Below are 20,680 nucleotides of genomic sequence, written 5' to 3' on the forward strand. Positions count from 1 at the left end.
GTTGAGCGTTTCTGCAACAATACTACAAACAGTGACAAAAGCACTTTTAAAGTATTATAACTGGTGTGAAAGACCAGTGGCCCCCCAATAGCACATATTGAAGTGGGGTGTTATCTGAGTATACTTTTATAAGTGTATTTGTGTTCTGCAACAATATTGATTCTTTTGCTGTGTTTACTCTGCTACACACAGCGCCAAACTCATTGGCCAATTTTTTTGTACAACTGGTGTGATAGACCAGTGCTCCCCCAACCCCCCCCCCCCCACCATACCACATATTGAAGTGGGGTGTTATTTAACAGTATACTTTTATAAGAGTGTATTTTAGTCCTGCAAAAATTTGGCCTCTTTTGCTGCGTTAACTGTGCTACACACAGTGACAACAGTTACTGGCCAATTATTTGTAGAACTGGTGTGATAAACCTGTGGCCCCCCAATACCACAGATTGAAGCGGGGTGTTATATACCTTTTTCCACATATACTGCGCTTCTCTAGAGACTTTTGTCACAGGGTAATTTAAGAAATGACAGGCAGAAGAAGAGGCAGGCCCTTACGCAGGGGTGGTAGGGGTAGGCAGGAGCAGTAGGCCGGAGCCAAACTGTGAAGTTTCAGAAGGTGCGTTCGATTACGTCAAAGGACGCATCAGACTTGGTTGAGTGGCTCACTCAGCCTTCCTCTTCTGCACCCTCCTCATCCTCTCTATCTGCACCCTCTAACTCTCTGCTGTGTGCACCCCCAAAGACACCACCACCACCATATACCCTCCGCTTGAGTCACTGGAATTATTTTCCGATCCATCACAAGACGTTTGCGATGCGCAGCCATTCTTGGCATCGGATCAGGAAGAGGAGGTAGCAACAGCTCCCACTCATCAGTCTGACGACAGTACCCAGATCAGCCCAAGGAGGTTGGTCCCCGCTGTTGCTGCCTACTCCGAGATCTCGAATGTTAGTGGTGGGGAAGGTGACGTGGATGATGATGTGTCTATGGATGTCACATGGGTGGCCACAAGAGAGGAAGGGGAGGGGAGTTCAGAGGAAGAGACGGACCAGCAGATAGGGAGGAGAAGCAGGTGAAACTTGCATTGCACAAGAGGGACAAAGCAGACTGCAAATGTATCAGGAGCGAGCCATCAACCATGTACAGTCACATCTGGAGCTCCCAGGATGCTGGCACATGGCTCCGCAGTGTGGGCTTTTTTTAATGTTTCCACTGCTGACAACAGTGTTGCCATCTGCAGTCTTTGCAGTCAACACATAAGTCGCGGTAAGCCCAACACTCACCTAGAGACGACCTTCTTAAGAAGGCACCTGAACTCCCATCACCGAGCCCAGTGCGAGCAACACCATCAGAACCCACAAAGCCACACTCCAGGCTCTCACCGTCCAGCCTCTTCTCCTTCTCCTCTCTCCTCACAATTGTCCTCCACTCCACCTTGCATGATGCCATCCTCACATTGTTCTGGAAAAAGGCAGGCTTCCGTGGCCCAAATGTTGGAGCGTAAATAAATGATGACGCCGGATAACCCTCTTGCCCAACGTTTGACTGCTGGCTTGTCGGAACTGATAGCTCGCCAGCTACTGCCATATCAACTGGTGGACTCGGAGGCCTTTCGGAAATTTGTGGCCATTGGAACACCACAATGGAAGGTCCCAGGCAGGAAATATTTCTCACAGAAAGGCATTCCAGAGCTCTATGGCCATTTTCAGCGGCAAGTGAATATATCTCTGGCACACAGTGTCGGTGCCATGATACATCTGACCACAGACACATGGTCTAGCAAACACGGGCAGGGAAGGTATATCACTTTCACTGCCCACTGGGTAAACCTTTTGATGGCCGTTAAGCATATAACCCGTGGCACCCGTGTAGATTTGGTTGTACCGCCACGGATTGCATGCAGGCCTGCTTCTTCTTCTCCTCCTCCTCCATCCTCCCTCTCCTCCTTGGCTGATTCCTCCTTTTCCACTGCTACCGTCTCTTCCGCTGCGCCGCCCTAGATCCCCAGAACCTATTCCACATGCCAGGTGAGACGTTGCCATGCTGTGCTTTGTCTGATGTGCCTGGAAGCCAAGAGCCACACTGGTCCTGCACTCCTTTCAGCTTTGCGTTCACAGGCATCGAGGAGCAGGAGCAGGAAGATGAGGAAGTCGCAATGTTGGATGAATTCCCAGGGGGTGCTACTCCATCTGAGACAAGTCAACAACAGGAGTCTGAAGAGGAGTCAGAGGAGGATGGTGCCGGGGCAGATGAGGAGGAGCAAGAAGAGCATGTTTTAAACCTGTCTGGGATCCCTGGTGTTGTCTGTGGATGGGGGGAGGAGAACGAGGACGACATTATCCTGGATGATGAGCTGGAGCCAGGCCACTACACCACTTCCAGTTTAGTGCGAATGGGGGCCTTCATGCTTCAGTGTTTTAAGGGGGACCCCTGTATAAAAAGCATAAAGGGCAAGGACCAGTAGTGGGTGGCAACGTACTTAGACCCCGGTACAAACAAAAAATGGCGGAAATGTTACCACAATCCCAGAGGGCAGTCAGAATGCAGAACTTCCAGGACTTGCTGCGAGAAATGCTGCATTCTGCTTTTTGGTGTGCTGGCAGAGGAATTTCCAGTCACAGAGAGACAGTTGCGGGTAGCAATCCAACACCCCCTCTAAGAAGAGGGCGGTTGGAAGATGTCTTGGTCACTTCAGATATGAGATCCTTCTTTCAGCCGACCCATCGACAGCTGTACTCCGGATCCAGCATCAGGGAACGCCTAGACCGACAGGTGTCCGACTACATCGGCTTAACGGCCGATGTGAACGCTCTGAGGACTGATGAACCCCTGCACTACTGGGTGGGCAGGCTTGACCTCTGACCAGAGCTTGCACAATTTGCAATGGAACTGTTGGCTTGCCCCCCGTCCAGTGTCCTGTCCGAAAGGACGTTCAGCGCAGCAGGAGGGATCGTGACCGATAAGTGCACTCGCCTAGCTCATGACAGTGTAGACTACCTCACATTTATAAAAATTAATGAGGCATGGATCTCTGAGGAATTCAACACATGTGACCAGTAGACCATGTTTCATTTAAATTCCTCGTGACAGGCCACAAATATCCGCCAGACCGCCATCCACCCACAACAATTCATGGTCCTTGTCTTCACTAAATACAGCGGCATAAAAGGCATTTTATGTCCATTGAATGCCTAATTTTTAAGGCCTTTCAGGGCCGACAATATTTTTTTCTGTCAATGCCTAATGTACCTCCAGCCCCAGAATACAACATTCTTAGCTGTCATGTAAACCCATGTGGGCTAATTTTTGGGGCCTTTTATGGCCGACACTTACTTCTTTATCCTGTGAATGCCTCATTTTTCAGAATGGAATTAAAAATCAATGGGTCTATAAACGTTCCGACAAATTGTGGAATGGATGCGGACCCATTTTACAGATGTGTGAATGGACCCTATATGTATTTGACATGTATTTACTGGCTGCTGTCATTTCTGGCTGATTTATGAAAAAAAAAAGACATTTTTTTGCTGTAAAAAAAAAAAAAAAAAAAAATTAGGGCAACTTGGTCAATGTCATAACAGAAGTATTGCAATTGGAAATGTGGTGGGACTATTTGTGCACAGCTAGTAAGTGTTTTGTGGCTGCAAATATGACCTAAAGGTTTTTAAAGTTTGCTTCCCATTAAAGTCAATGGGGCCCACAGCGAACTTTTTGCGGACATTTGAGAAAATTTGCGGCTGACGTTCGCGAACCGCCCCGGCCGATGTTCGTCCATCTTTATTAGTTTGCAGGGTTCAATATTGAGTTGGCCCATCCTTTGCAGCTATAACAGATTCAACTCGTCTGGGAGGTGCCACAAGGTTTAGAAGGGATCTATAATCTTATTAGATTATAGATAGTGTTCTCGGTCCACTCCTGCTGTAAGGACAGCATCCTGACAGCACCCCAAAAAGCCCTTTTTAGGGCTGGTATTTGAGTAATTTTTATATATATATATAGATATATATATCTATTGCAGTTGCCTGCCCGCCGTGTGTGAGAGGCCACAGACCCACCACAGACTGTACTGTGTGCACACCACACTCATATCGGGTGGCACAGTACCTTGCAGTTTAAAAAATAGACGTTTCTTTGAATTTGCTGTATGTGAGTTTCTTTATATATTAATCCTCAATAAAGATATTTTGGAAAAAAAAATATATATATATATTTTTTTTTTCCTCTGTCATAATTGCAGTGACTGTCAGGTCCACAGAGTGTACTGTGCCCACTGCAGTGCCCACCACTGATATATACGGTGTCACAGCAGCTTGCAAATTGAAAAAAATATATATTTTTTATAATTGCAGTTGCCTGGCCTGCCAGTGAGTGTCAGGTCCACAGAGTGTACTGTGCCCACTGCAGTGCCCACCACTGATATATACGGTGGCACAGCAGCTTGCAAATTAAAAAAATATATATTTTTTATAGTTGCCTGCCAGTGAGTGTCAGGTCCACAGACTGTACTGTACCCACTGCAAATGGACTGTTTGCGGTTGTTTGTGGTGCGTTAAACCGGGAGTTTGGTCTGTCAGAGTTTGGTCTGTCACTGTGAAGCGGGCGTAACCCTTACACTACCTGATTGATACATCATACCTGATCGTATACACACACTGGATGTTTTAAAGCACGTTATTCCAAACAATTTAGGAATGTTAGGTGATTTATGCCCTTTATGGATTAAAACCCGACTCTGCGTCAACTACGTAATTTTCCATGGGAGTTTTGCCATGGATCCCCCTCCGGCATGCCACAGTCCAGGTGTTTGTCCCCTTGAAACAACTTTTCCATCACTATTGTGGCCAGAAAGAGTCCCTGTGGGTTTTAAAATTCGCCTGCCTATTGAAGTCTATGGCGGTTTGCCCCGTTCGCCCGTTCGCGAACATTTGTGGAGGTTCGCGTTCGCCGTTCGCGAACGGCAATTTTTAGGTTCGCGACATCACTATTGAGGGTATGTTTTTCTTACTTGGGTTAGGCAACAATTCCCTATGCTGTATACCACATATGTTTTCAAGAGTCCTCAGTCATGCTTGAGGGTGGGAATTGCTTCCTTTAACAGATGAGAAGCCTTTCTGAGACTCCCTCTTGGTTCTCCAGACTGCCTTGGTATAACCACTCACTCCCAACACCCAGCTGAGATGATATTGATTCCTGTTGGGGCCCCAACTATTTGTGGCTTAGTCCCCCACGGGTGTCCAATGACCGCATCAACCTCAGTGATGATTAATGTATATTATGTGTGTCTCATTCTTTATGTTTTTGATTGTGATCTTGGTAATGTTACAATGCAGAGTTTTTATTTTATTTTCATGTGATGAGCTGTGGGGTCAAGAATGGGTTCTCTCTGCTCCTGACCTACTCTACACTCCCCACATAGGTTATTCATTTTCCCCTTTAGTTTATGAAAAAGGAGGCCATTAAAAGTATTTAGTTAAAATATTTCTTGAGTTATGTTCTATTGCTTTTGAATAGTACCACTTGTCTGTTTATATTTTTTTTAAGTGTTCACAGTCTTAACCTAATAGTGGGAGTAGACTCCACAATCTCCCTGGGAACTGCTTCCCTACCCAGGTTGAGAGTTTTATTTTTCTGACTCTCGCTGCCCCCCCCCCCTTCTTCTCTTCTCCGTCCCATTTATTTTTCGCTCTGTTTTTCTTGGGGGTTTGCCCCATGCCCTCCATAGATGGCCACTACCATGCAGACTTTGAGCCAAAGCATGGTACCCAAGTTACCATCTAAGCTAATGTAAGAGGGCTTAAAGCGGAGTTCCAGGCACAAAAACGATTTTTTTTTTGTGCCCCTCCGCTAGGTAGAGCTCACCTGAAAAGGAATTGGATAGTTATTTTTTTTGTTTACTCACCTTTTTATTGAAGATCGTAAATACTCACCTCTGACTGCTTCCTCCCTCGGAGCCGCGGCTCACCCCGTCACTTCCTGCCTCGCGATGATTCCTGGGAGCTAAATGTCATCGCTCCCTGGAATCAATGTGACGGCACCGGCCCCGCTCGTCATCTCCGGGCGCCGCCGCATTCCCAGAAATGCCCAGAAGCTGTTTAGGAATGCGCCGCCGCACCGGAAGTGACGAGAGGGGCCGGTGCAGTGCATTCTGGGACAAGAAGACGCGGAAGAAGACAGAGAAGAGGACCGCGCCGGCTTCAGCTGCCCACAACAGAGATGGAAACGCTGTGGAAGAAATTTTCTAAGTAAGTATTTCTTCTAAAAGGTAAGTGTGAACCGGGACAGATCAGAGGCTAGCCATTGTGGAATGTGCTAGCCCTGACTGTCCCGGGGGTATGTTCAGCAAAAAATCATTTCTGTGCCCGGGAACTCCGCTTTAACATTCCCAAAAAACACTTGAGAGTGCTGGGAGATTTGTGGAAAGTGCCCATGTGCCTTTCCTTCAAGAAACCCCTTTTTAACTGGGAAAATTCAGAAACTTTCCAATGCATTGTATCCTTTAATGTACCACTGCCCCTCTCCAGACTCAAAATCCAGAGGTGTTAATACTGTCATCTCCAAACAATCAAACTGGTAATACCAAGACACGCTAGCTGTCCCACAAAGGAGATTTCTGGTATTTAAGGGGACCTTGGAAGGTACATTGGCTATGTTAGTTAACGTTTATGCCCCGAACACCAATCACGTATCCTTCATGGAATCCCCCCTAGACCAGCTAAATAACTTCACTGAGGAGATACCGGTATTGGGGGCTGATTTGAATGTGGCTTTAGATCCATTTATAGATGTTTCCAAAAATGCTTTACATGTACCATACATGTTTCAGCATTGATATAAAAAACTTTTCTGTGCAGAATGGATGATTGATGTTTTGCATTTCCTGCACAACAGAGAACATGACTACACTCCCCCCCCCCGCCCCGCACACACATACACACACACACACACACCGATCATATTCTAAGATTGGTTATTTTTTGTATTGACAATCAGACTTTTTTTTTTTTTGGACTATGTGCTTTTGGATATATCCTCCTCAGATTCTTCTCCTAGAATCTGGCAATTGCAACTTAACAAATCTTTTTTGCAAGATGCCAAGGTTTGAAATATAGTTGCCTCCAAAATCTCTTCTTTTCTGTGTCTCAACTTCTAACTGGAAACTCCCCCACTGGTCATGTCTTACATTCAATGTGTTTTGATCACACAGGGTGCCCGCCTTAACCACTTAAGCCCCGGAAGATTTTACCCCCTTCCTGACCAGGGGGTATTTTGCGATTCGGCACTGCGTGACTTTAACGGACAATTGCGCGGTCATGCGACGTTGTACCTAAACGAATTTGAAGTCCTTTTTTTCCCACAAACAGAATTTTCTTTTGGTGGTATTTGATCACCTGTGCGATTTTTTGATCATGCGCTATAAACAAAAAAAGAGCGTCAATTTTGCAAAAATAACAATATTTTTCACATTTTTTATATGAAATTCCCCCCCAAAATAATTTAAAAATCAAAATTTTTTAACATTTTCGGCCAATTTGTTTTATGCTACATATGTTTGGTAAAAAAAATAGCAAAAAGCGTATTTTGATTGGTTTGCGCAAAAGTTATCACGTTTACTAACAAAGGGAAAGATTTTTGTTGGTTTTTTTTTAACACGTAATGGCGGCGATTTGCGATTTTTTTTTGCGGTACTGCGACATTGCGGCGGACAGATCGGACGCTTGACTGACATTTTTGACACTTTTGGGGTTACCAGTGACATTACTACAGCAATCAGTGCTATACATATGCACTGTTACTGTAAAATTTCACTGGCAGTGAAGGGGTTAACTTTATTTGAGAGGGAGGGGTGGTTTGTGTCCCTAGGGGCGGGATTCTAACTGTGATTGGCTGTGGCTTGAGCTGTAGGAACAGTGATCAACGGTCCTACATAGTAGAACCGTATGATCAGTGTTTCTACCCAAACGAAATTTACGTCCTTTTTTCCCCACAAACAGAGATTTCTTTTGGTGGTATTTGATCACCTGTGCGATTTTTACTTTTTGCGCTATAAACAAAAAAATAGCGTTTATTTTGAAAAAATAACAATATTTTAAACATTTTTTTTATATGAAATCCCCCCCCCAAAAAAAAAAATGTAAAAATCAAAATTTTTTTTACATTTTTGGCCAATTTGTTTTCTGCTACCTATGTTTGGTAAAAAAAAATCACAATAAGCGTATTTTGATTGGTTTGCGCAAAAGTTATTGCGTTTACTAACTAAGGGAAAGATTTGTCATTTTTGGTGTTTTTTTTTTAACGCGTAATGGCGGCGATCTGCGATTTTTTTTGCGGGACTGCGACATTGCGGCGGACAGATCGGACCCTTGACTGACATTTTTGACACTTTTGGGGTTACCAGTGACATTTCTACAGTAATCAGTGCTATAAATATGCACTGTTACTGTAAAAATGACACTGGCAGGGAAGGGGTTCATTTTATTGGAGAGGGAGGGGTTAATGTATGCCTGGTGCTTACTGACGTGTGTGGGGGGAGGTGACTGAGTGACACAAGGACAGATCGCAGGTTGAGCTATGCTGAACCCGGCAATCTGTCACTGTTTGTCACTTAGGAGATCCGCCCGCTCTGTTTACACAAGCAGGCGGATCTCCAAACTCGATTCCCCGACGATCGGGGAAGACCAGCAGCGATTGCCGCCGCTCCTCCCCTGGCCCGACTCCCGCTGTGACTGAAAACAGCGGGAGCGCGCCTCCGGGGGGCCCGCGAGCGCCGCCTACAAGGGGAGGAGTCCAGCGATGTAGGTCTACGTCGCTGGACGGAATCGAGCCGCTTTGCCGCAGTACAGTCCCAGTGACTGGTCGGCAAGTGGTTAATTAGCTGATAGCTTGATTACTCTGAGATACGAATAGAGGAATGGTTTTTGCATGGAATAGTTGTAATGTGTGTGTTGTTTAGAGTGTGGCTATTGTACAATATCATTTATTTATTCATTTATTAACACAGTTTCACTTTATTTAATGATTTCATCACCAAATGCAGTGATATAATGTGAGGTTGTTTAGGTGCACACTGTTCTTGCAATTCGTTTTTTTCTCTTTTAAACAATGCAGCCGTGTGCTGTGAACAAAAGCCTTCCCCAGAACAAATAGGACCAAGACCAAGGGCACAGTGAAGTTTTTTATACTGTAAATGTTTCGCGAACCTCAATCAGGTTCAAAATAGATTTCTTGCTGCTGGATCTGATTAAATAGGTAATTAGAGTGCATGCACTTGGATATCATAGACTGACACATTGTTCAGGTAAATGATACTACTTTTATTTCTAATGGACAGTATATTATATAGTTAGTAGGCGGTGTCATATGTTAGTACGTCATTGGCATAATACTGATTATTTGCAGCTTTCTGATTAGTCAGGTCCGTTATAAGGTGGTCCCCTATGAGTTCATGAATGTTATCTTCTTTTGAAGGCACTGTGCCAAGGCTCCATCTTTCCTTTCACGGAGGTATCTAGTAACGGCCATTTTGAGTAAGGAGGGCAGGAAAGATATATGTACAAAATACACATAGAAAAATAGACATTTTGCTTAATTCACAAGTGTTCATCAGATTCCTTCACAATACCTATTCTGAAACATGTATGGTACATTTAAAGCATTTTTGGAAACATCTATAAATGGATCTAAGGCCACATTCAAATCAGCCCCCAATACCGGTATCTCCTCAGTGAAGTTATTTAGCTGGTCTAGGAGGGATTCAATGAAGGATACGTGATTGGTGTTCGGGGCATAAACGTTAACTAACATAGCCAATGTACCTTCCAAGGTCCCCTTAAATAACAGAAATCTCCTTTGTGGGACAGCTAGCGTGTCTTGGTATTTCCAGTTTGATTGTTTGGAGATGACAGTATTAACACGTCTGGATTTTGAGTCTGGAGAGGAGCAGTGGTACGTGCAAGGATACTATGCATTGGAAAGTTTCTAAATTTTCCCAGTTAAAAAGGGGTTTCTTGAAGGAAAGGCACATGGGCACTTTCCACAAATCTCCCAGCACTCTCAAGTGTTTTTTTTGGGAATGTTAAGCCCTCTTACATTTCAGGTGAGTAGCTTAGATGGTAACTTGGGTACCATGCTTTGGGTCAAATATGCATGGTGGTGGCCATCTAAGAAGGGCATGGGGCAAACCCCCAAGAAAAACAGAGAGAAAAACATAACCAATGTTTCCCTTAAATACCAGAAATCTCCTTTGTGGGTCAGCTAGCGTGTCTTGGTATTTCCAGTTTGATTGTTTGGAAATGACAGTAAAAAGTAAATGTTGTGCTTTGAGCATCCAAAACTTAAAGCTGAATCAAGATGGGATAAAACAAAATACAAAAATAACAATAGAAATTATGAAAACCCCCAAAACAATCAAGTGTAGCACTCTCTCTTGATAACTACACATATTCCATACAGCTCACTTCTTAGAGTCCTTAACTCCGTTACACAGTGGAATCCCCACATTATTGAAGAACTCTTGCCTGTTCAAGGCCCTGATCTATGGTCACACCATTACTCACATCTTCTCAACTCTCTTAAATACGTCTCATTAGTGAAGTACAGAGGGCTAGCGCTTAGGATCACCTATTACGGTAAATAAGTGTAAAAAAAATCAATAAATATATGATATAAATAAGCTGCCGCTGGTAAAAAAGGGGGTACCTTTCAATCAATAAATTCACAAAGTACCTGCGCTGCTTATAAACGGAACTGTATAACTTATAATCAAATAAATAATTGTGCTAAAATTATGCTCATCAGTGATGTACTAAAAGTGCTCGTGTATAGACTGTGTCTAATATAACCATTATGCAATCATTATAAATCAATATAATTATACAAAATATAAATATAAAGCATAAATTGGTGAATAAATATATTCCAAAATTAATTCTTGTGTAAAAAAGAGTAGTTCATATAGTCTTCATTCAGTATTATTAAAGTGAAAGTCTCTGTGCTCATAAAAGTGCTACGTGCTCATACAAAGTGCCGGTGCTCAGTCCTAGTGAGTAGGTGCTCCCCTCTCAGTTCCCCACTCACCAGAAGCTGAGTAATAGATCGCCTTATAAGTAATCCTAGGTGATGACCACCTCTATAGGCCGCCAGCCAGAAAGTTGTAGCAGTCCTCTGCCGCTCACAGCATCCAGATATTGCTCATAGGTTTCATGAAAAGAAAAGTGCTATCATCGTGCAGTATTCCAAAAAACTTTATTCTTCACGCAAATAAAAAGATACACTTACAATGTTGCAGAAATATGTCTGCCTTATACAATCCCACGGGCCGCCAAACGAATGGCCGTGCGCTTCACCCGTGTGTCCGGAAGCTGGAAGCCGGAAGTTGGATGTGGCCGGACGTGACGTAGTACGTATTCGGACGGCTTAACCGCCTTAGCGGTAATCCCGAGCGTGACTCGGGGTTGGTTTTTCATATCAGGAGCGGTAACCCCGAGTCACGCTCGGGGTGGATTGCAGAGAGCGCAGCGGTGTTCTCTTACCTTATCCTGGCGATCCAGCGATGATCTCTCATTGCTGTGACCGCCAGCCGAGAGTCCCGCCGCTCGTCTGTCGGTCTCCGTCGGTGTGATCACTTCCTAGTTCCGTTCCCTGCAGCAGCAATGCTGCATGGGAGCGGAACTAGGGAGGGAAATTCAAAAAAAAAAAAAAAAAAACGTTGCACAAAACACAAAACACATTTTATATTATATATGCATATATATATATGCATATATATATATATATATATATATATATATATATATATATATATATATATATATATATATATATATATATATATATGCATATATACATATATATATATATATATATATATATATGCATATATATATATGCATATATAATATAAAATGTGTTTTGTGTTTTGTGCAACGTTTTTTTTTTTTAATCTAATCAATAATATAATTTTATTATATATATTATATATTAAATAATAAAATAATATTATTGATTCGATTATAATTCACGTGTTTGTGTTTCAAATTTATCACATCTGGGATGTCTACTAGAGTCTTGTTTTGGTCAGGTTTAAGTCAGTAATTACTAAGAATTGTAGGCCTATAATACATAACGCCAAATTTCCATGAAAAGAATTGTACCGCTTTTGGTATGTAATTCCTGACAGAATCATACCGCCAGGGAGGTTAATAACGTCTCATTAGTCCCTTGGTACATGGAATTCTATAGAGCCGCTACCCGATGTTTACTTTTTGATGCTGTATTGCGATTTTGCCAACTTTTATACACTTATTATGGCTTGTCGACTTGTTATAAGAGATTATATTGTTATCGTATTGTTCTCTGTACTATTTCATGGTATGCTATATATTTTTAATAAAATGTTGGAAATAAAAAAAAAAAAAAAACCCAAAACATCTCCCCAAAACCAAAACCCTCTATTTTTAAATGGAATCCTTGCACCAAAAAAAAAAAAAAAGAAAAAGTTAACCCAAAACAGAGACATACAATAGAAATCAGTGAACACCCCAGATGGATGAAAACCCCAAAATATTGTCCCTGAATGGATTTCAGACCTGCAGAACTCTGCAAACCCGAACCTGATTCCTATTTGTAACACTTTGTTTGTATATTCTAATGAGATTTTCTGGACATTTACCAAATAATAATAATATTCTGTGATTTCAGATTCCGGTATCTCGGTGCTCAGATCCCTGTATACCTGGCTGCAGAAAAAAATTTGGATCTTCAATTCATAAATGCTGCTATGAGTGCATCTTGTGTCCAGAAGGAGAGATCTCCAACATTTCCGGTAGAGTTTGTATTTGTTAGTAAGTTATTGTTGGACTGGGCAGAAGTTATCTCTGTAGTTACAGTGTATGTCAGGGAAAAAAAAACATATCAACTATATCTCTGCAAAGTGACCTCATTTCCCCATGTTTTATCACTTTAACCACTTTACGACTGCTCACAGTAATATTACTGCGGCAGAGTGGCTCGTTATCGTCTGACGACGTAGTACTACGTCGTCAGACACTCCCCCTTCTGGGCGGCGCTTGCGCGCCGCTGGAGGCTCGCTCCCGCTGTTTTCATTCACAGCGGGAGTCGGGCCAGGGGAGGAGCAGCGGCGATCGCCGCTGCTCTTACCCGATCGTCGGGGATCGAGTCTGGAGATCCGCCCGCTGTGTGTAAACACAGCGGGCGGATCTCCATAGTGACAGGGAGTGACAGATCGGACTGTTCAGCATAGCTGAACATCCGATCTGTCCATGACTCACACAGTCACCTCCCCCCCTACACGTCAGTAAGCACCAGGCATACATTAACCCCTCCCTCTCCAATAAAATTAACCCCTTCCCTGCCAGTGTCATTTTTACAGTAACAGTGCATATTTATAGCACTGATTACTGTAGAAATGTCACTGGTACCCCCAAAAGTGTCAAAAATGTCAGTCAAGGGTCCGATCTGTCCGCCGCAATGTCGCAGTCCCGCAAAAAAAATCGCAGATCGCCGCCATTACGCGTTAAAAAAAAAAACACCAAAAATGACAGAAATCTTTCCCTTTGTTAGTAAACGCAATAACTTTTGCGCAAACCAATCAAAATACGCTTATTGCGATTTTTTTTACCAAACACAGGTAGCGTAAAACAAATTGGCCAAAAATGTTTAAAAAAATTGGTTTTTACATCTTTTTTGGGGGGAATTTCATATAAAAAAATGTTAAAAATATTGTTATTTTTTCAAAATAAACACTCTTTTTTTTGTTTATAGCGCAAAAAGTAAAAATCGCACAGGTGATCAAATACCACCAAAAGAAAGCTCTGTTTGTGGGAAAAAAAGGACGTAAATTTCGTTTGGGTACGGCGTTGCACGACCGCGCAATTGTCAGTTGAAGTCGCACAGCGCCGAATCGCAAAAAGTGGCCTGGACGGAAGACAGCAAAATCCTCCGGTGGTAAAGTGGTTAAAGACTCTGCAAGTACAGAAAGATACCTGTTGATCCTGCCAGAAATATGTTTAGCTCCTAAGTCCTGTTGTTAGTTGGCAACACACAGGAGTTTGTGGACTGAAGTCAAAAGAAATGGTGTCAGCCCTGCCCAGCTGTATTTTGCTATTGCTACTACTACCTACTACTACTCTTACTACTACCACTATTACTGCTACTATTACTATCACTACTACTACTTCCACTGCCACTATTACTACTAAAAAACGACTGAATCCCTCCTCTAGCCTATTTTTTTCTGACAACATCAAAAGATATTTTTTGCATTGTATAAAGTGGACCTGTCATAGCCTTAAGCCCCGTACACACGTACTGATCGTCGGCCGAACGATCGGCCGTCTTTTGTCCAGGGCTGTCGTGTCTGTTGAAAACTGCAAAAGACTGCACATGAATTTTGTCGGCCAACAACAGCCGACTGCAGAAGTGATGTCATGTGATGGTTAACTTTCCTTGTCTTTTTTATTTTCTGAGCATGCCCAGTCTTGCTAATCTGCTGTCTGTCGGCCGAATTCTGTACTGACTGGCGAACAATCGGCCGTTCTGGTGTCGGCCAACAAAAATTTTAATGCTTGCACGACAGATTCTGTTCGGCCGAAAATGCGCTGTCGGCTGTCGGAAGCATCATACTAACAAGCCTACAATCGGCCGATCGTTCGTCGGCCGAATATTTACGGCCGACAATCGGTACGTGTGTACGGAGCTTTACAGGTCTGCATAAATCAATGTCTGATCTGCCACAATGCACAGCAACAGTATCGTTTTTTTGGACCGCAGTATTATAAGTCTGGGGGAGGGGAGTGTTAGACAGACTAGAGCATTTAGATGGAATTGACACATTGAGGCTGAACTCCAGATAACACTTTTTTTAGGTCACAGCAAACATTTTTTTTCTCCTTTTGGGATAACGGTTTTACATAAATGAATACAATCTGACCGTTATAATCACCTCTCTCAGTGGTAAATGGTTTACCCAACCCTCTAAGGGCTCTTTCACACGTTCCGCCTCCGTAGGACCCCTTCTATCCCCTTCTCACCCGACCCCTTTCCTACAAATCTCTGTAATTACTGTATTTATCGGCATATAACACACACCTTATTTTAACCACTTAAGCCCCAGCCCTATTTCGGACACTTTTTTTTTTTAAATCAGTATTTTTTCCTAGAAAACTACTTAGAACCCCCAAACATTATATATATTTTTTTAGCAAAGACTCTGGAGAATAAAATGTCGGTCATTGCAATATTTTTTGTCACGCGGTATTTGCGCAGCGGTCTTTAAAACGCCTTTTTTTTGGAAAAAATTAGAAAAATCACATTTCACTGCATTTAAAAAATACTAATCAGTAAAGTTAGCCCATTTTTTTTGTATATTGTGAAAGATGATGTCACGCCGAGTAAATAGATACCCAACATGTTATGGTTTAAAATTGCGCCCCCCCCGTGGGATGGCGACAAACTACGGTCAATAGAGATCTCAATCGGCGACCCTTTAAATTTATTTAACGGTTACCAGTTTAGAGTTAGAGTGTAGCTCTTTTTTTTAAATTATTGCCCACACTCTAGCGATCGCGGCGATACCTCACATGTGTGGTTTGAACAGCGATTTCATTCGCGGCTCGACTTGCGTATATGTTTTTTTTTTGTGCACGAGCTAACGGTGACGGGGGCGGCTTAATTTTTTTTTTTTTCCTATTTATTTTTTCTTTTTTTTTAACTTTATAACGGGTTTTTAAAAAAAAAAATAAAAAATCTGATCACTTTTATTGCTGTCACAAGCAATGTAAACATCCCTTGTGACACCAATATGTAGTGACAGGTACACTTTATGGAGGGATAGAGGGTCTAAAAGACCCTAGACCCCTCCACTACACTTCCCTGTATGCAAAACGCCGAAAACAGCGTTTTTGCATACAGTCGTTTTTCAAATTTGCCGCCTTTTGCAGCACAGTAACCCGGAAGTGACGTCATGGACGCCGCCTCCGGGTTACGTCATCGGAGACCCCATCAATGCCGTTTTCGGCATTCATCGGGACTACATCCAGCCGGCGGACGTGCCGGCTGGGTGCTCCACCGGGAGCCCCGAGCAAAGCCACGGAAGGCGGCGGGGGGGGGGGGAACGTCCCCACCCGCTCACCCGGGTAACGATCGAGCGGCTCCTGAGCCGCATCGGTCGTTACCGACGGAAAGCCGACCGTCGGCTTCAAACCACGGTACCTGGATGATGCCTCTAGCTAGAGGCATCATCCCAGTATAACCCCACAAAGTTACCCGGCGTATGGGTACGTTAGTATGCGGTAAGTGGTTAAGAGGGAAGTTTCAGGAAAAAAAACTTAAATTTAAAATAAAGAACTTTGAAGAAAAATAAGGGTCAGTGCCCATCAATGCAGCCTTACCAGTGCCCATCAATGCAGCCTCACCATTGCCCATCAATGCAGCCTTACCAGTGCCCATCAATGCAGCCTTACCAGTGCCCATCAATGCAGCCTCACCAGTGCCCATCAATGCAGCCTCACCAGTGCCCATCAATGCAGCCTCACCAGTGCCCATCAATGCAGCCTCACCAGTGCCCATCAATGCAGCCTGATCAGTGTCCATCTGCAGCCTCACCATGAAGATTAGAGCCGCCAAATTACATAGAGCAGAGATCTCCCACTTACTCAGCAGCCGCTGTTATACAAAGTCCAGAGCCCTGGACCGGCTCCTATGATAGACACGAAATGTCCCGCCAGTGTGCTGGCTGTCATAGGAGCCAGTCCAGGAGGCGCGACAACATATAACAGTGGCCGCCGAATAAGGGGAAGACCCCTGCTCTGTGTAATCCGGCGTTGCTTGCTACCCCTTCTCCTCCGAGGCACATATTGGCGTATAACACACACACTATTTTCACTCTGCTTTTAGGGAGAAAAAGTGCGTGTTATACGCCGATAATTACGGTACATAAACCCCATTCTGAACACAAAACCTCAATATCTCTGAGCCCCTCAACCCTGATAATTCATAATTCCAACAGATAGTGGAGGACTAGAAGATTTATGAAGTTTTTCCTCCACTTACTTGCATGAGGTCTTACTGATGATTTGCACACATGATGTCTCTCTGTCTCTGCAGTCTTGATCTCTTTTAATTCAAGAAAGTATTTTGCTCATTTTAGAAACTACAGCTTGGCATTGCATGCTATTATTAAAGTGGTGGTAAAACCTTACATATATCCAGTAAAGTGGCTGACCTCAGGTGATACACGGAGATGAAACAAATCCTCCTACATAAGTTGCACCTCTTAAAACAATCGTTTTTACAGGAGTAACAATTTTAATGATGCTTAAAGTGAAAAAATAAAAATGAAAAATTCCTTTAAATATCGTGCCTGGGGGGAGGGCCCTTAATGTGCCTGTAAAGTGGTGCATTTGTGCAATGTATGGAGCCTGCTGCAGCAATACTGACATTTCTAAAGGAAAAAAATGTTGTTTAAACTTGCTTGCGGCTGTAATGTACTGTCTGCTCCCAGCAATATGGATAAAAACATGAAAATAATGGTGTGGGGTCTCCCCTAGTCCATACCAGACCCTTATGGATTTTAAGGGGAACCCCACGCCAAAATTGAAAAAAAAAATGGTGTGCCCCCCCCCCCCAAATATATACCAGACCCCTAGCAAGCTATCTGACTGGACAGGATAAGGGGGGGGGACGAGTGAGCACCCCCCTCCTGAACCATACCAGGCCACTTGCCCTCAACATGGGGAGGGTGCTTTGGGATGCTCCCAAAAGCACCTTGTCCCCATGTTGATGGGGACAAGGGTCTCTTCCCGACAACCCTGGACTGTGGGTGGGGGGCTTATTGGAATCTGGAAGCCCCCTTTAACAAGATCACCCAGATCCCGGCCCCCCCTATGTGAATGGATATTGGATACATCGTACCCATACCCATTCACCAAAAAAGTGCATAAAAAAAAATAAAGACAAAAGCCAGTTTTTTGACAAGTCCTTTATTAAAAAAATAATAAAAAATAGTGTCCCCTGATGTAAATCCATCATCAATCACGTCGTCCGCCCCACCCAAAAAATAGAAAATAAAAAGAAGAAGAAGCTCTTGCCTTTTTAGACACTTCCCGCATAATGAACTGTTTGAGTTTGACAGCTCTTTAATAGGAATCTGACGTCATGAGCACCCCATAATGCACTGCTCAGATGCAGTGAAAAAATTACTCATGTCACTTTAGAAGGGGTGGAGCCACCGGGTGGAGCCACCGGGTGGAGCCACCGGGTGGGGTCCCCGCCCCTTTCCTATAAAATAGCTGTCACAGCTCCAGCAGCTTATTACGCCGGATATGTCTGAAGTGGCGGGAGCATTTTTTTTTCTATTTTTCTGGTGCGTCGGTGGGGCAAATTTCCCACGAACGGCCCCATTTATTTGTGTGTTCAGTGAACATATGAACTTCCGATGTTCGAGTCGAATTATGTTAACTCGAAGCTCATCCCTAGTCCTGAATAGGCTCTTGAAGGATGACTGACTGGCAACCTGGCAACCAAAGGACCCAGCAATATCTGTACAGGTACCCACACAGCAAATGGAATGTCTGCTACAGGTGATCTGCAACCGAACTGTTTAGCTTGCTTTCAGGAAAGGCCACCACCTTGCTCAGCCACAAAGCCTTGCCCATCAGGGAAAGGGCAGAACTCCTTATGGCGCCTCCTCATGATCACCCCAACAGCCTTGTGGTCTCCTCCGGTCTGCCCTGGACTCCTCATGGTTTCTCTTTCTCTGGCTCACAGTATGCTGGGGACTGTAGTCTGCCCTCCTGGGGATCACTAAAGAGCCTCCTTGTGACCAGGACTGCAGGTCCCAAGCTGCTCCTCTCTGCCTCCCTTGATTTGTCCCCTTGCTACAGCCAATTGGGAGGTAAACAGAGTGGACTGTTGTCCATACAACAGCTTCTCCAATTTCCCCTGTCATAGCGCAGCTGCCTGTGTCTGTCCTGTGCCCCAATCTTGTCATCTATTGACAGGGAGAGAAAGCGGGGGATCACTGCAACCCCACTACATATTTATCTATTTTAAATTAATTAATTTAAGATTTGAATATTACATATTTAGGTAATTTATTTTATCTTCATTTACTCTCCCACAATGATAGAAATCTGATTGCTAGTTGTGAGACAACATAAAACAATTAATTTTCTCAGAAGCTCTGACCCCAATGCTCATTGTGTTTGTATTGTTCTTCCTGCAGACAGTGAAAACTGCATAAAATGTTCTGATGAAGAATGGCCAAATGAGAGAAAGGATCGGTGTATTCCAAAATCGGTGGAGTTTCTCTCCTACACTGATGATCCCATTGTTGCAGTGTTTTCAGCTGTCTCCATCCTCTGTTGTCTTCTGACTGGTTTAATATTGGGGATTTTTATACATTACCAGGACACCCCCATTGTTAAAGCTAATAACCGGAACCTGAGCTATCTTCTCCTGGTCTCCATCATGCTGAGCTTCCTCTGTGTCTTCTTGTTCCTCGGCCATCCAGTAGATGTGACCTGCATGCTGCGTGTCACCTCTTTCGGTGTCATCTTCTCAGTTGCCGTCTCTTCTCTACTTGCCAAAAGTATCATGGTGTGTATTGCTTTTAAAGCCACCAAACCTGGAAGTCCCTGGAGGAAATGGATGGGAGCCAAGCATCCCAATTGTATCATTTGTGTCTTCTCATTGGTTCAAGTAATAATCTGTGTCACGTGGTTGTCTATTTCTCCCCCCTTCCAGGATCGGGACACTCACTCTTATCAGGGGAAGATCATCATTCAGTGTAATGAGGGTTCAGTTATCGGGTTCTACTCTGTACTGGGATATATGGGGCTTCTGGCAGCTGTGAGTTTCATTATCGCTTTTTTAGCCAGGACATTACCGGACAGTTTTAATGAGGCCAAGTACATCACCTTCAGCATGCTGGTGTTCTGCAGTGTCTGGATTTCCATGATCCCGGCCTATCTGAGCACCAAAGGGAAAAACATGGTGGCTGTGGAGGTTTTTGGTATAATGGCTTCAAATTCTGGACTTCTTGGCTGTATATTTTTCTCAAAATGTTACATAATTCTGTTCAGACCTGACCTGAATACAAAAACAGTTATCCGCTAATATGTATGGAGAAACACTGGGTTACCAGTAGTTATAGCATTATCTCTATTATTGTTAATTTTAGCACTTTGTTAGTGTATTGAGATTGAACACTGTTATGTGTAAACATTTATTAAAGAGGTTGTAAACCCATACAAATTTTTTTTTTTCAACCTGAAAGAGAAACACATAATGAGCTAGTATGCATCGCATACTAGCTCATTATGAAATACTTACCTTAGAACGAGCCCCCGCCGTGCCGTCCGCTCAGCTGTATGACGGGCGACATGTCCAGTCGCCCGTCTTCCGGGATCGCGGCATCTGGCCATCTGATTGGCCGGAGCCGCAGTGACGTCACTCCCCCGCACGCGCGCGGGAGCCGACAGTCACGGCACGGGGCTCTGAAGAAACGGCACCAGCGGCCGTTCCTTCAGAGCGCATGCGCCAGTGATGGCACATGTTTAGGAGATATTTACAGTACCTATAGGTAAGCCTTATCATAGGCTTACCTATAGGTACAAGTTTCAGAGGAGGGTTTACTTCCTCTTTAATTACCTCTCAGTTGGA

The sequence above is a fragment of the Pelophylax lessonae genome (assembly GCF_965119305.1).
Source record: "Pelophylax lessonae genome assembly, chromosome: 1".
NCBI lineage: Eukaryota > Metazoa > Chordata > Amphibia > Anura > Ranidae > Pelophylax > Pelophylax lessonae.